A 6052-nucleotide genomic window follows, 5' to 3' on the forward strand; every position below is an offset into this window, starting at 1 on the left:
ATTGTATATTATTTATTGATGAAAGTTTTATTATTTGTTAAACTTGGACATTTCGATCAAGTACTAGCTATTTTTTTAGACAATATTTTTTTATATTATTTGATTTTTGATTAAAAAAATATTCGTTTCATCGAATTCGTATATTTGTTTATTTTATTGTATATTATTTATTGATGCAAGTTTTATTATTTGTTAAACTTGGACATTTTGATCATGTACTAGAGCTAATTTCCCATATAAATTTTTATTTTTTTTTTATTACTTATTAATTTAATTGTTTTTTGTTTTGATTGCGATTTATTTTTAACACGATTATTTTATATTATTTGATTTTTGATTAACAAATATTCGTTTCATCGTATTCGTATAATTATTTATTATATTGTATATTGTTTATTGATGCAAGTTTTATTATTTGTTAAAATTGAACATTTCGTTCATTTATTTGTTTTTGTTTAAATAAGATTGTGATTTATTTTTTAACACACAATTATTTTATATTATTTGATTTTTGATTAAAAAACTATTCGTTTCATCGAATTCGTATAATTATTTATTATATTGTATATTATTTATTGATACAAATTTTATTATTTGTTAATAGTGCTCGTAAATTTGGATCGAGTACTCACGAATTTTTAGAAATTTGTGTATTTGTTCATTTATATCAACAAAATTATTTTACATTTTTATTTTATTTGATTAATATTTGTTTCATCTATCGTACAATTTGTATTCTATGTAATTTATTTGTATAAATGTTACTGGTAATATTAAAAAAGATAAATAATATCTGTAAAAAAGAATATGTATTGATCTTATTTGAATTATACGAAACTTTAACGATCCTAATTACAGTATAGTTATAATACAGTACGATACAGTTAGTTACAGAATTATTATGGTAATAGTGTTCATAAATTTCAATTTTATACTCTTTCGCGAATAATCCCAAACATCCTTAATAAAAAATATATTTTACATTATTTATTAAAAAAAAAAAAATGACGAATACCTCTTAGAAATAAAATCACTCAACTTATTATTATTATTATAATTATTATTCTGTATTGTACAATGGTACGTATTAAAGAAACGAAGTAAAACTGTAACATAATTTTTGTTGTTGTTGGTTCGTAAATTTTTCACGTAATAAGAGTCATCGTAACGATGAAGTATTGTCAATAAAATGATTACTACGGTTCATTGTAAATGGGACAATTTTAAATCAACCCTCACAGCATCTCTCCCGGTCCAGGTAGCGATCGTTCAGTGAGACGTAGGGCGTGGCAACGGGAGTACCGGTTCTACCATTGGTCCGCACACTGTAAACCATCCACCAGCCTTTATATTCACTCGGAGACTGCAACGAGTAGCTTATCGATCTCGCAAACATACTTAAAATTAAATAATTCCAATATATTTTCTATCTATTTATTTTATCTATCAATGTTATCTATTTATCTACATTCTCACATAGGATTAAACGATAATTGATTTAATTTTTCTACGTTGAAGTGTTTTTTGTATTTTTTCCAGATAACCTTGAAATTATAAGATCCTTTGAGATAAGTTAAATAGTATAGGAGACAATAGAAAATAGTTGGTTTATTTTGATGCGTGTACGTTCAGGAACGCGGAAACAATATTATCATTGTACTTGTGATTATTATCCTTGAATATAATTTGCACAATAGTCATTGATCATCTTAACTTTTACTTTCTATCGATACCATAATTGATCTAGTTTTCTTTTTCATTTTGTATCAAATAAAATACAAACGAGTATACAAATATTGTTAATTTACATTATTATTATTCGAGTATGGGTTAACATAATTAAATTATTTGTTTGTATCAATATATTAGATCATATATTATTTAAATTTAATATTTTTTTGAAGTAAAAATTGTGTAACTTTATTATAATAGTATTACATATTTTCTGTGTTCGAATTTTATACGTAAGTTGTTCTGAAAACGTTTACTTTAAGAAGCATGGAAGGTAAATCGTGGAACGGATAGACCGGTTCTGCGTAATACGACGACGATTCGTGTAAATCATGAAAATTCATAGGAGCTGTTGCTTTTACTCGTCACCACTTTGTCGAGTTACGACGTAACTTCGCGTAATTTCCGCGAAGTTTCAACTCGGAATGAGTATTCGAGATAGTAACGAGATTTACGAAGCATCTTTTAACGTTAAACTGTATTGTGAGTTGTCAAATGATTGTTTAAAATAAATCCTAATATAAAATAAAATATTAATCAATTGGATAGTAAACTGAAAAAAGTATTTTCTTTTACTTAAAAATGAATAATGTTTATTTTATGCATTTTTTTAAACTCAGAACAAGTATGAAATTTATCTTTTAAAATTAAACTGTATATGTTAATGATTAAATAATTATATGATTCTTTAAAATAGAAATTATATGTACTAATATTTAATGAAATATTATTCAATTGGATAGTAAACTAATTAAAATATTTTCTTGTATTTAGAAATGAATAATGTTCATTTTATGCATTTTTTTAAACTCAGAACCAGTACGAAATTTATCTTTTAAAACTAAACTGTATATGTGAATGATTAAATGATTATATAATTTTTTTAAATAAAAATAATATACCCTAATATTTAATGAAATATTAATCAATTGGATAGTAAACTAATTAAAATATTTTCCTTTTTATTTAGAAATAAATAATGTTCATTTTATGCATTATTTTTAACTCAGAACAAGTACGAAATTTATCTTTTAAGACTAAACTGTATATGTGAATGATTAAATGATTATATGATTGTTTAAAATAGAAATTATATGTACTAATACTTAATGAAATATTAATCAAAAAGACTAAAAAATGTATTTTCTTTTATTTAGAAATAAATAATGTTCATTTTATGCGTTTTTTGAACTCGAAACGAATACAAGATTCTAATTTTACTGAAACTTTCTACACTATCCTAATATAGAATGAAATTGTAGCCAATTGGATAATGAACAAAATCATTTCTTTTACTATGTAATATACATAATGTTTATTTTATAGGTTTTTTGAACTTGGAACGAGTACAAGATTATCTTTCAACATTAAACTTGTCAACCCTTCATGTATACTTTTATCGTGAGTACTCAAATGATTGCTTAAAAAAAAAATCATTTATTTTGATATAAAATGAAATTGTTAGCCAATTGGATAATGAACAAAAATATTTCTTTTAATTTAGATATGAATCATACACGTTTCATGTGTTTTCATTACACAATTTTTTACAAATAATAGAATTCTTACAAATAAATGCATTTTTACAAATTACAACAGTTTTATCATTTGACCTCACACGATAGGATTAGTGGTAAAGTATTCCGATTAGTTATAATACATTTTAAGTAGACCATTCTCATTTACACTGACTAAATTTATTAGCGTTCTATAGTAAACGTATTATCTAATCACGTTTCAGTAATAGAAAACTTTAGACGATGATTTGACGTTTTTAATATTGAGTTCAAATATGATGCAATAATGAACTTGATACCACCACTTACGATGTATACATATTTTAAATATAATTAACCAACAATTAGTTAATTCACTTGTTTACCGATTCGATAATAATTAACAACAGGTTGGGTTTTCCCTGTCGAATGAAACACCGAGTGATTCCCCATTTTAATCTCATCGTGTCATCTCAACTGGAACGACGATTTTTTCTTTTTTGTTCAAATCCTTGTCCTAATACAAAAAAAGAAAAACCGATTAATTTGTCCGATATAAGAAACAAACAACAAATCCGTGTATTAGTAGTTAGAATTATTGTTAAATATCAAATAAATATGTTTTATCTTTAAAACATCATTTCGGTACTTCGTAGAAACTATGAAATGAAGATAGTTAAGATGAAATTCCAACGAAAATACTTGGGTGTAGTCGTATTCTAACATTAGAAATAGATTCACTTGAAATAAGTGTGGGCTTTGGGTATACGGAAACGATTTCAAACTTCGACTAATTTTAGATTAACCGAATGAACGAATTATACTACCATACCTTAATAATATAATCCTAATTTATACGATCGATAAATTCAATCTATAATATATTTGTAAAACAAAACAAAAATATATGCAGATTATATCAAATGAATGTATTTGTTTTGAGGATGCAATAAAATTGCATTAATTTGACGTAACCACAAACTATGGGTAAGTCGATAAGATAACATTAGGCATGTTTTCAGATCGGTTAGTAAACACTTAAACGAAGAGCCAGACATTACGTAATCATGCCGGCATGACTCCTCTTATGTTAGTTTCAACTTCGTGCAAATATAACGTCTCTTGTTTGTGGCATAATTCTCATCAGAAGTTTATCATTCGTGTCCTAAGTGTCGACTACTTTCATACCTTCAAGATTATGTTATACGTTGTTACACCTGCTTTAGTGTTTCATACATCAATATAAATTTACTAGACGTATATTAAATAAATAATAAATATATAATCATTTTCATAAAAATGTATCAACGTTGTGCACGTATATCATCAATAATTAATATACTAAACACAATGTTTCTTAGAATTATCTGAATACATACAAGTGCATTAAAAACGTTAATACAAATTCATTTCCATTTATCCATCATAAATAATAATAAACAAAATGAGGACGCATAAAAGTATATTAAAAAATGTCTAAAAAGTATACGTTAGAATTGTTTGGAAATAATCATAAAAAAAATCATGGTTGAAGAAGGTTGAGGTGAAGGAGGAGAAGGGGGGAATTATCAAAAGAAAAAAATAATAATAATAAGAAGAAGAAGACGCGTGTGATTATTTCTGAGTTGTGTTACCGCACGTGCTTCTTCATGATCGTTATTGTTGTATAATATAACTCATGCATACAATACGCCCGCGTGCGGGCTAGTTTCTATGTAAATAAAGGTCGCCCACGATTGGCGCAAGCGCCCCACTTATATATCACATAAATGTGTGTACATAACCAAGCTTAACATTAATACTACGAATCTATATATATATACATGCATATGTACGTAAGTACATATATATACATGCATATGTGAATGCATATGTACGTAAATACATATTTATATATATATATATATATATACATATATCTATGCATATGTGAATGCATATGTGAATGCATATGTACGTAAGTATATATATGTAATACGCAAGAGAACGTGTCAGAGTCACCTATATAGTTAACACAACTAAGCTAATATTCTTCCTCCGAGTTACTATCGAACTAGTACAAGTGATATATTCGAACGGAGTCGTTCCACTCCTCTCGCGATTACTATAATCATTTTAATTTAATTACCCTACTATTCTACACCACCCCTTCCCAACCCCACGTTTGTTTATTTACCGAATTTTTGATTAAACTTCTTAACGTAAATTTTTGTTTGTCGAATATATTTCGAATCTATTGATGAAAATATAAAATCCGTAGCATAGTTTTATGGTTGTTCATATTGTTGTTGTTGTACTTTTGTAATTGTTGAACAATTCGTTTTCGTGTTAAGAAGAGTGAAGGAAAAAATTAGAAGTCAGAGGTGGGGAGAAAGAAAAATAGAAGAAGAAGAAGAAGATGGTATAGTTTGAGAAAATAAATAAAACAGGAGTATCATCGACGGATTTAAGCTTATCATTGGCAGCACCGTTATTTTGGCCTTGAAGAGATATCAAACTGTTCGTAAGAAATATTCAGAGAGAGACACACCGGCAGTCTGTTCGTGGCTTTCGTGTTACTTTAAGCCCGTCGGCAGCTCGAGAAAGTCTACGATTTGTAAGAAAAATCTTTGATAGGAACGTTGGATCTAATTTCGAAATTGTCTGGATAAGATTTGTCGGATAATCAATGTAAGTCGTTATATTTTTTGTTCTTTAGTTTTTAGATCTTAATCTTAAACCTTAATAAGAATTATTGAATTGTTTTATATTATCGAACAATCTGGATGAATCAATTATAAGTGAGAATGATTTTTATTCAAGATTTCAGTTCATTTTTACATTTT

General features: G+C 26.5%; 1 long non-coding RNA gene across 1 annotated transcript in view; it reads left to right on the forward strand.

Moving 5' to 3' along the window:
* Nucleotides 1–5251: 5251 nt before the first annotated feature.
* The window catches only part of LOC106788986, a 74468-nt gene continuing 73667 nt past the window's right edge, over nt 5252–6052 (forward strand). The window contains exon 1 of the long non-coding RNA XR_001381954.1: nt 5252–5897. This is a non-coding gene — a long non-coding RNA (uncharacterized LOC106788986). The remainder of the gene's footprint in view (nt 5898–6052) is intronic.

This window comes from Polistes canadensis, unplaced genomic scaffold (assembly GCF_001313835.1).
Source record: "Polistes canadensis isolate GaletaPanama2010 unplaced genomic scaffold, ASM131383v1 scaffold_159, whole genome shotgun sequence".
In the NCBI taxonomy this organism is placed as follows: domain Eukaryota; kingdom Metazoa; phylum Arthropoda; class Insecta; order Hymenoptera; family Vespidae; genus Polistes; species Polistes canadensis.